We start from the raw sequence: 12,137 nt of genomic DNA on the forward strand, positions 1-12,137 counted from the left end.
CAACAGTGCAAGAAAGGTCTAGAGACCAGCATAAATAATATTGACAAATAGGAGAGTAAAGTATAATGTAGACAAGGTAAAATAAAAAAACAATTTCAGTGCAAGAACAGGTTGAGGTAATAGGGTTATAGCCATTAATTCATTCAGTATTGTAGCAGAAGCCTGACCGCAGCCATTGATCATGTGTGCTAATATAGCATGAAAAACAGTGTAGCAGTAAAACAGTAGTGAAAACATTAGGCTGTGTACATTAGTAAAACAGTAGTAAAGCAGCAGTCAGTACTCAAACATGGAGAGGGTGGAGAGGCAGACAGACTAAGCAGAGAAGTCTATCTCTCCTCTTCCCTTTAGTGAGGCATTGAATAGTTCAATGGCCCTAGGAACAAATGACCTGCTCAGCCTTTCAGTTGTGCATGGCAGTGAGCGAAGTCTCCAGCTGATCAAGCTCTTTTGCTTTTTGATAGTGCTGTAGAGTGGATGACATTCATTGTCCAAGATAATAAAATCAATAGATGGATCATGCAGCCTGTGAGGAAGTACTAAGCATGTTAAAGGTGAGGTAAGGTTAGTCGATGCTTCTGTATTTCTGAGAATACGCTTTGTGGTTGACTTAAGAAAAAAATATTTACTTTTAAGGCCATGTCAAGTAAAGAAAAAATGGATCACTGTTATCCTTATTTATCTTTTGTTGCATGATCATTCAATCAATAAATCTCTGCCAGTCCTTGCTTTAAGTAGCTTACAAAAGCAATTGAGTTTACAACTTGAGAAGATAATTTACACCGGTGGAACGCAACATGTCTTACCACAGAATCATTATGTGTTCTGGCACAGGAGTCTGTATTTAAACTGGCAGACCCGTATTTATCCTTCATGTTTCCAATGCAGTGGGCGGATAGATAAGAACTTTATGAACCATGTAACTTTTGTGGCATACAAAACATAATAGCTTGTCATCAGTCAAATGATGCGGTTCATTTTGATACTGAATAAAATGGAGATAAGTGTGTCTTGGAGCTTAGAACACAAAATACAGTTGTCTACTTGCAGGAAAGCTTGTGTAGGCTATTAGAAGCGTGATTCTAAGAAAGGGTCATGAATCTGTCATTCCCTTTGCACACATTGCAGACACAGCTAAGGGGCATAGTTGTTTTAACTGGAAGTGTTTGACCTGGGATGGCCAGAGAATCACTCTCTCAACATGGTCACAATTAAGTAGTGCAATAGAGTCATAGAGATATGCTGCCCTACAAAGGCTAAGAGCAGTATCTGCACTTTTTAAACATGATCTGCACTTCAATCTGTTAAAATTTCATATGGCTACCTAATACATTTCTTAGCTAAATTTACATTTTTAGTTTGCAGTTTGTATAGAAAAGTAGAGTGAAACCAAGGCAGAGTGCAGTATCTGCCCTTACTGCCTTGATTTCAATTGCCATTACTGCATTCTGCCTTTGTTTCACTTGCCCTTACTCTAATAGGGGGGGTGTCTGTGTGTGTGTGTGTGTGTGTGTGTGTGTGTGTGTGTGTGTGTGTGTGTGTGTGTGTGCACAGGGACAGACTGGGACTAAAAAAGGCTACAAAAAGTAATTAACATTTACTTTAATAAATATAATAGCAGTGTGCAAAGGTGTCAAAGGTTAGGTTTTGGTGTGCAGCAATGCAATATTGCTTGACATGAAAGTCTAGAAGAATACTCGATTGATTTTGTTCCATTTTAACATAAATGTTTATAAATGACAGCGTTGCCATTGTTAAGGCATCAAGCAGCATATCTTCACTAAAAATGTAGAAAGTACCTCCTCAAATAATATAAAAACTGAGTGATTATGATCACTTGCTACACTTACTGCAAAATGTTATTGTATGGCCACGTAGGTAATGCAAAGGCAAAGCGCAGTATAGTCTATAAAACTACCGAATTTTGCCTAAATGTCAAAAAAACAAAATGTTTAATATTCACCTCACTTTGATCTATCTAATTATACCCCTTGTTTTTGAATATAATTTGATGATTATACTTGGTGTAAGAAAAACACAAAAAGCTGTTTTTCTCAGTTTGGCATTTTTGCAGATACTGCTCTTTGGCTTTGTAGGGCAGTATGTATAAATAATTGATTAATAGTGTATTAGAATAGAAGAATGTTTCTCAAGATTATCCAAAGATCTGGCCAAAATTAGCCCTAGCTGTAATGGATGGACACTTTATTTCATCCATTAGTTCAATCTGATGATTTGCACCAAATTTTACACATCATTCATTCATTCTTTGTTCATCTAGAATGACTTGTTTATTAATCCTCTCTCAGCTGGACATCAAAAGAATTTGCTTGGTATTCCAGAATCCAAGGCCTACATTTTGGGGCAAAAGTGACATCATGTGTTGCTATACCATAATCAGACCACCACTACAGGGTGCACCTGAGCTCATTTGAGTGATCATTAAGGATTTACCTCTGGTTCTATCCTCACCTCACCTTTAACATGCTTACTTCCTCACAGGCTGCATGATCCATCTACTGTATGTCTTACACTGAATAGAATCATAAAAGCAATGATCATACTCACACTTACTCGCAGACCTTTATGAGACTATACAATGTCCACTGTACTGTATGTGTGTGTGTGATATAACCATACCGATACCTCTCTCTCTCTTTCTCTGTGTGTGTGTGTGTGTGTGTATGTATGTGATATACCCATACAATACCTCTCTCTCTCTCTCTCTCTCTCTCTGTGTGTGTATGCGTGTGTGTGTCTGTGGTGCGTGATATACCGATACCTCTCACTCTGTGTGTGTGTATGCGTGTGTGTGTCTGTGGTGCGTGATATACCCATACCGATACCTCTCACTCTGTGTGTGTGTGTGCGTGTGCGTGTGAGTGTCTGTGTCTGTGATGCTGGGGGACATTCATAAAGGTAGCTGGTTCAGCATTACAAATCATTACTCTAATGAGCCCTTCATGTGCATTACCTTTATAGAAAGGAAATGTCGGACATTCGTCTTGATTCTTCAACTGCCTTCAACACCATAGACTACTTACAGGGCATCCGCTCTCCAATCCAGCAGACTAAGATCACAATGACCTGAAGAGAGCATGCTCTGTATAAGTTACACTGAGACCTTCAGCGTTATGGAGTCATTATTTCTTCAACTTAAGTAGAGTAGTAGAGATCAAAGGTTGCGGACACAGATACATTTTGTGTCCACAGTGTCAGTGAAAGCCTGTGTACTGAGTTGCATGCACATACATCGTTAGCAATATTTATCGACATAAATACCTTAGAATACTTGAAATTAGACATTTCAGATGAAGTTGCCCATAACGGCGGCAGGAAACAGGCCATTTCAGTGTCCATGGTTGATTTGTAAAAACAGATAAATGAGGTGCAGTTTAAAATGAAAGTTGATTCATCTGAGGGATGATTCACTAGTATGCCACCGTGTGTGTCGGAGCAATTTATGGCAATGCTCCCTTCCTGGTGGATGGGTGGATGTACCTCAAGGACTCCTATGTGGTGTCAGCTGCATTCTGTTTTTTTTGAATTCTCGACTTTACTTACACAACATTATTAGATTAACTCCCAGTCCTCTCTGTTTCCACACTTCTCCTTAGGACCTCTCGAAATGCACTGAACCATTTTATGTACACGAAATCACCTGACCTGGAAATAACTACCTAGCACCTTGTCCCTACCTCTCCTTTTATAAGGATATGAAAACGTTTCACTGAGGGCCATAATGTAACATAATACGCATAGAAATAGAAACAGGAGACGCTGTGTGCATTCAGGCCCAAGATTAACTCCCTCTGCCACCAAGTATTTCATGAGTGCTCCTCTTGTAAAATTCGCTTTCACTAATAAAGGACTTGTATTTGGCCAAGGCCTCAACTGAACTAGTCATCCATTCACGTTCAAATATTGAGATAAGGAGATCACCATAGGGAATAAGGGGAAAGGATGGATATCTGTTGCTTATGCTAGTAAAGTTAATGGCTACTTTGTGTTTCTACAGTTCCTTTCAAAACATTGTACAGTAATTTTTGGAAATGAGAATTTCCAATGTAAGGCTATTTTGAATGAATAGTCAAATATCGTCAAATCTATTCATAAGGGTGAATTGAGCTGTCTTTGAAAATAATGTCAGTTTATATTTATTGAAATGTTCAATTTTCTTTCACAATATCTACATTTATTAAATTCTTTCACTAGGGAAGGCAGCCTAATTTGCAATGTGGCTTCACTTCCTCTAAGAAATCTTTCACAAGAGCATACTGTATGCTCACCCACTGAGAAGAAGCTTTTCAAATGCCCTCCAGAATGTCACCAGGGGCACCAGGGTCTTGGATCAGAACACAAAGAAAAACCATCCTCTGAGAGATTACCTAAAGGGACCCCTGAAATTCATCACCCACAGGTCCACAACTGTTGGCACCTTTGAGACGATTTGTGCGGTAGGGGGTGTCGCCTGGTACAAAGGAAACAATCAGTGAACAAGAGCTTGTTGGGGATTGCAATGCCCCCTTGTTGGACTTAATTGAAAACAGGGGATGTGACAAAGCAAATTGTGGTGAATGGATCCTCTGTCCTTTTGTTATGTAACCTCCCCTCCTTCCACACCACCTCCTGCAGATTAGATGTGTTTTGGAATCACATAATAAATATTGCAGATCTGAGCTGGCAGGGTCAGCTGCCTTTAGTCTCACTCTCCCAAGGGGGAATAGTTTGCATCTTTGTGGACAGCCAAGCAAGCACCCTTACCGGGCAGTGGAATAAAGCGTCCTCATGCCTGCCTTGGCACACTGGAGCACTCTCTCCTTCTCCCACTCTCTCTCAGTCTGCCTCTTCTCCCTTCCTCTATTCTCTCACAGTCTATCTCTCTATCCCTCTCCCTATCCACTCTCTCTCAGCCTGAGAGTTCTTCCACTCAGTGACCCTGATCTGGCTCGGTCCCAGCGGCGGCGTTTGATGACTCCAGCGCATGCTACCATGGGGTCAGAGCAGGGTATCAATCTCAAGCTCTTTTTTTTTCGGCCAGCAGGAAGCGATGCCCTTGTAATAAACGGTTTGGAGAAGCTGGTGACGTGAGCTTTGAAGGCTCTAACAGCGCGCAGGTGGAAGTGAGGGGGATGTGTTTGTGATGCGGTGTCAAACATGAAAGTGTGGGGAGGAACACCTGTGCCAGGCCTTGTTTATGGTTGGTAAGGTGAGACACTCACTGCGACATGGATTCATAGTTTACTTTGATTTGGTAAAAGATGTTTTTCATCTTTTTTGTTCTTGTTCGTTTGTTCTTTTTCAGCTGTACAGTGTTGAAATGTAAATTAAAGTTTAATTTACTGGCACAACGCTTAGCTGGCAGATGTAAAAGAAAATATTTGACTCACAAGAATATTAACTGAAGACAGCAAAGTCTTACTAAGCCTTGCCTAATTCTCAGCCATTAAATTTAGGGGATTATTCAGTGAATGTATTTCCCGTATCTACTCCCAAACTCAATAATGCCTTGACAACAGACAGAAAACAAACAAATATCTTAACTGTTTAGATTCCCATGCTGTTTCACCCTGGTGTATTTAACTGCCTGATAAAAAAACCTGGTCTATGGGGCTCATATTATAAATGACCTTGGTTATGGAAAATATGATTGGAAGGTGAAAGGTGAAAGACATGGAAGGTCAGAGGTTAGTCAAGCAGATGTTTCCTAAGTTCCACAACCAACCACAGAGGAAGATCCCCAGGTCCACCAAACAGAAATCCTTCAGCACAGATGAGTGTGACAAGTTTCTGCAAATAAAGGCTGAGCAGAAGGCTCCATTGGAGTGCATATATCAGTGGACATCAAACACTCTTTACTTTATTTTAAATACATTATTTTCAATTGACAAGACAGACAGACTGATAAAAAAAGAGATATTTTACAGTTGTTGTTTAGTAAAAAAAAAGTGTGAAAAGATAGAAGAGGGATAAGTGAACTGTCAGAGAGCAGTAAGAGAGCACAAATGTGCTTGCAATTCACCCTCCTAAATGCATTGTAATTGTAATCTGATCACCTCAATCCACTCCAAGTTTCCCAAACAGCTCGTCTGTTCTTTACAACTTGACAGAGGCTGAGCAACTGCCCCCGTTGCCAGACATTGCATCTTTATTAAGCCGCTCAGCCCAAAATCTATTAAAATAAATCTCACCCTGACACTGGGGGTGCCCATAGAGCACTAAACCCTCCCCGGTTTGGCAATGTTGTGTTTGGTTGAACGTGGCCACGCAGTATATCTGTCCAATGACACACAAAAGCTGCAGTGTTTTGCGAGACCTTCAGACGTGACTCAAGACATCACTGGGGCTTCCCATGCTGGACAGAACTCTGCTGCCCACAGATGTGCAACTCAGAAGGGCCCTTGTCCATGTTCGATTCACTTGATATATTCTGTCTGTGGAATGCCATGCCATGCCAGCATAAATGTGCTAATCTGCATAAGGTATGCCTGGGCAAACAGCAAGTCATCTCAACGCCCCAAATGTCACCAAAAACAGCACACTGGTGTGTTGCTTCACCAACTCTCTTAACACGCAACCGCAGTTTGGGATGATGCCTCCCTTGTATGCTGCGAGTCACCCTCCAGCATACGTATGCATGTGGCCTGTATTTTTAATGACTCATCACACAGCATCAGTGAAACACATGAGTCCTCTCTTTGAAAAGAGACTGTAAACTTTTAACAAGCGGCATCTTGGGTTTCGCGGAAACAGGTTAAGCGTCTCCCTCCCCGATGGGGGGAAGTGGCTGAGCAGTCCTGATTGCTATCGTGGGGCGGCCTCTCTAATGAAGACCAAACAGGGCAGGCAGGGAGAGTGACTATGCTGGCCCAACTGAGGCCCTCACACACACACACTGACACACATACATGTGTTGCTGCTCTCCACCGCTGTGCATTGCGGCCGCTCGGACGTAAAGAGTTGGGTAACTGGAACATAACTCATTTTTACTGACGTTTAAATGTGACTGTCCTTCCTCTTCTACTTTATTTATCCTGTGCAAAGCACACTAACAAGCAACAGTTGTGAGCACTGTGTCAATTCATGATAAATCTCCAGTGGCTGACCCAAATCCCCCCCACCCCCCTCTCTGTACATGAGTGGAGGACGCATGACAGGTCCTGACATATCTGCAGACATCTTTAACACATGAATCATTTTATATAATTGACACATACTTATGATTATGGCTTGCTTTCATCACTATAATCAGTTCTACGTATGAATCTAATGTCTACCAAGAAACTGATTCTGAACTGAGTCTGATTGGTCAACATCTCTAAACACACACTGCTTGAGGACACACAGCTGCCACTAGTTAACAGAGTGGATTGAACTGGCTCTGGGAGCTTTAGAATGAAATGATTCTCAGTCAGTTAGACCATGTTCTCTGACATCATATGTATGCATGTCTTTCGCATAAATAAACACCTGCATGTTTGTTTAAAGCTACAATACAGAGCTCATAATGTTTCCCGCCTCTTCAGTTGTTAAATCTGGCACTCTCAACATAGTCAAAGTTCAAGGTCTTATATCAATGCACTGGCAGAGGTTAAAGCTGTGCTAGGGTAGAACACACATTTGCAACACTCCAATGCATCCTGTTTCTGATAATGAAATCCTAGTCCAGAGTGTTTTCAAACCTGGAAATAGGTTCAAATGAAGACAGTGGGCAGTAGGCTACAGTAAGTATCGCATGTGTCTATGAAGTATCGCTTTCACTACAGTGTCCATAGTTTGGAGAGGAAATGGGTATTGGATTCCAAATGGGGAAATCTACACTATACATTCAAAAGCAAACATGCACTTTCGACCCCTTTCTCACTCAGCCTTTCGATATATTGTAATTCATCTATATTTTGACATCCCTTGTGGAACGTTATTTTTTTTCCCTTCATGCAGTACTTTTAGCCAGGACCTGGGCCAAGTCCTGATTATAATTATGGCCTACAGAGTCATATTTTCAAAACCTGGAGGTGTATGAAATCTTTCCCCAACATTAAGAGTGGCCGTGTGAGGTCTACCTGCAGCACACAGTCTACTGGCTCTCCCTATCTCACTTGGTGAATTGAATCCTGTGTCAACTTCACTGGTAGTAATTTGGTCCATATGTGACTGCCAAACCCAAGGGGGTGATTTTAACAGGACCAGCATGAGATTCGCTCTCCCACCCTCACCACTGCTGCTTTGTAGAGGAGTATGAGTATGTGTGTGTGTGTGTTTGGGGGTGGTAGTGGTGGTGGTCTTGTGTGTGTGTGTGTGTGTGTGTGTGTGGAGGGGGGGGGGGGGGGCAAAGTGGGGTCAATACAGAATCAAACAGGGTGTTCTATGAACACCAGTAGAAGCACACATGAAGGCAATGGATTGTGTGTAAATCATAGTGTAAATCAACAAGATATTTGATTTGATTCCGATGGACCACTTGTTGACAAACCTATTGATTAGTCACTCATCGTACCACGTTTTTTGAGCTAACAGTGGCCCTAAAAACAGAATGAATAAAACCAAGGCTGTCATTTTCTATTATCCCTCTCTTGTATCCTGGCATACCTCTGTACAGCTCTAGTATAAAAACTGGCACTAGGTCCAACTTAGTGCTTAACAAGAAACATATGGTGTACCACAAGTGTCAAAAAATAAAAGACAAAAAGGCAAAGAGAAAGTAAAACTGGCAGTCAGCACAGGACATTCAGAATCTTACATCATCCGTGACGTGGAGCCTGTTTCTGGTTCCCTGGGGGGTCTTTTCTTTCGTCCAAAATTTACACAGTTGTGGCCTGCCACAGTTTCCCATAATCGGCATGATTTTATGGCACGTGTTGCACCTAGGTATGTAACTAATAGAAATAACAATGGAGGGTTATGTCTCCCTGGGTGGAGAGGTGATATCTGACACTCTCACACTTTGGGGAACCCTACCTGACACTGTTCCCCTTTTTTAGACATGAAGGTTAACCAATAGGTCAGACCATGCAATTTGGGGTTACAAAAACTCTAAGGGCAAAAGCTCTGTTTCTAGTCAAGAGAATATGCTGGCTTTATCATGTCCAGTATCATGACTACTTGTATGCATCTCTACTCTCTCTGTCTCATCCCTGTAGATCATTTCCCCCGCCCCCATTTGGGAGATCATTTCCCCCGCCCCTGATGCTGTATACAACTCCACCTCGATTCCAACTAGGTTTGACAACATTATCAAGTAGCAAACAATGTTATGCAAACGGAAGATAGTTAATTCTAACACGTTGGCTTGCTTATCTTGCAAAGCTAAATGTGCAGATGTGTCTTCAGCAAAATTATTTTTCCAGAAATTATTTGGAAAAGGCTCCGCAGGTCATCCAGGATTGGGTTCCACCATGGGTGTAATACAATAACAATGGGCTGTTCTGATTTGTTATTCTAAAACATCTACTAGTACACTGCCCGATTTGAACCAGAACTATTCAGCCATGGTATTTATTTCACCACTGATAATTTTATATTATCGCGGACATGTTTGGTTAAGAAGCTGATTCTTGCTAGAGTCTGGCAACACGCCAGGCCTGTGCAGTGACAATGGATGGAGACTGAGTCACTGGAGTGAGACTGCTGGCAATGCCATGGTTTGTGAGGCCATCTACTGGTTCATGTGCCCCCAGTCATACCGGCCATGTAGGCAGTTTTGCGCAGAGTGCTCTTAAAATGAAAGCAGAACATGAAATAAATGTGAGCGATGTAAATGGGAAGTGTTGTCAGTTTGTGTGTGGGAAGATAAATGTAAATGGGAAGTGGTGTGTGTATGTGAGAGAGAGAGAGAGAGAGAGAGAGAGAGAGAGGGGGGGGGAGGGGAGAAAGGGTCATGATTGTGATGCTTTGATTTTGATCGATCGTTTTGATTGTTGATGGCAACACCACAGCACTTTAACTCAATTGTTCTCATAAAGACTACTGAAAGGAAATACAATAGATTCTTCAACCATTGCCCTGTTTTTTGCCAAGAGTTCACCTCAACCACAAGATAGGTAATTCATTTTGAGATCATCAGTTTGGGATTCAAGCCCTTACTGATCAAACGTCCATGAGTTAGAACTACCTTTTTGGTGAAATACATCCGTACTTTCACAGAGTGCCAATTAAACACATGAACGTGGATATCGCATGCTTTACAGTGGATGTGATGGCAACCTTTTAATCTTTTATGGATGTAAGCATTTTCATTACATGGCTACTTTAATTTAAACCTCCTTCTGTGTTATGTGTGTAAATAGGATGTGTGATTGAAATACCCAACCAGATTTCTTAAAGCATGTGAGAAATGAGATCCATCTTATTGGCTTTGCAGTGTAACCAAACCTGTAATATTTATGAAAACATTACACAAGGTCAGCGACTCAGTCCGAAGTGCTAGATAAACACTCTGTCTTTACATGCCGGGTGGGTCATCGTTCCAGGTGGTCCGCTTTTCTATACTACATTATAGCAACATGCAAACAGCAACATGCCAGGCAATGTATAGGATATACATAACAGGAAAATGACTGAGATTAAGTAGGCATGCTTCTTTAATGGGAAAACTCTCTATGTAGGTCAAATGTATTGGGAGTGAGTCCACTGTTGTGAGAACCACCGCAGTTGCTTGACATCTTGTTGACAAATAACATATGCAGTATGCTGCTATTTAAAAAAAAAAAAAAAAAACCTTTGGAATCAAAAGGGTCCTCTTATTCAAAGCTAAGCCGACTGCTTTTAGAAAGGACAAAGCACAACAGCCAGACCCCCCCCCACCAAAAAGCGTTCGAGTAGCTTGAGAAAGAGCCATATGTTTTCAATTGCTGCTTCTTGTAGGTTGGCATTAAATAAACTCTGCAAACAATGCTTCCTTTTAAAAGTTGCAGAAAAAAGTCTGATTGAACTCAAAATGAGTAATCTGCCTTTGTCAAAACTCCCTGAGGACATGTATATTTGCATGTGTGCCTGTGAATATTTGTGGGAAATACAGAACAAGCCGTATAAGAGTGGTGTAATTTTCTACATGAGACGGACACACTTTCTGCCTGTGTGTGTGTGAAAGAGAGAGAGAGAGAGAGTCAGCTTGGATTCCGTTTTTAAAATGTTTTGCTCTGATTAATTTGACCCTTTTCATTAATCATGAAGGCATGTCATGTTTCAAGGTTAGGAGTGTTTTGAAAGGTGCCTATGGCAAGATGTATAATTGCTTATGCAAATGTGCCATTACTGCAGTTTTTTCTTCACCTGAAATACCTAGGTAACTTCAAAATAAAACAAAGCTTCTATCTTACCACATTTATCATGTTTTAAGTCATTCCACATATGAACAGGTACTGACAATTATCCTGAATGTCTACGAGGAAGTTGTACAAAGAAGCTCTTTCCAATATTTTATTGATCTTTTCCTATGAGGTATTCAAACTAACATCTCCTATAGTCTGCTCACCTATCACCTGTCAATCATAGAAGTAACTATCGCCTACTTCAATGATTTCATCCACAACAGTCAGAAACCCCAACAATGTCCATCACAAATGGTCCATTCTGCTGTAATTGTAGGCCTACAGTGTTCATATGATTAACTGACCATTCCCAAGTCTCAGCCCCCTTTGGTACTGTTGTCAGGTCAGACAAGTTAATTTGGACAAGCTTAACAGAAGCATGACAGATGCACCTTACATTATAAGTAGGCCTACTGGTAATTTTCAGGACCTAAGCACGTATATTGTACTCAACAGTGGACCCTGCCCATTACTGTGAGTAAAGAGACACCGGACATTATACATTTTATATTTGCAATTTTCATGTTCTACTGCACTGATCACTTCCATTCATTAAAATGTTGATGCATAATCATACCTTAATCATACTTGTTGCTGTGCCCCCCTATCACTTACAGAATGATATGTAAAGGTGTGTGTGAATACATACTTATTTCTGACATGCTGAAATAGTCACTTACACCTATGGTCTTGGTGCTACTTAACCATAAGAAACCTGAGCCTTTCGTGCTAGCAGTGGTGTTTTATGTTATGTAAAATAAATAAAATACCCTTTTCCTGTTGGCATCTTTTGTCAGCCAGAGATCTTTTGACATGACCTGTACTCTG

This window comes from Alosa pseudoharengus, unplaced genomic scaffold (assembly GCF_046254945.1).
Source record: "Alosa pseudoharengus isolate Yale_2024_CS ecotype anadromous, Long Island Sound unplaced genomic scaffold, YU_APseudo_1.1 YU_APseudo_1.1_scf_14, whole genome shotgun sequence".
NCBI classification, from domain to species: Eukaryota; Metazoa; Chordata; class Actinopteri; order Clupeiformes; family Clupeidae; genus Alosa; species Alosa pseudoharengus.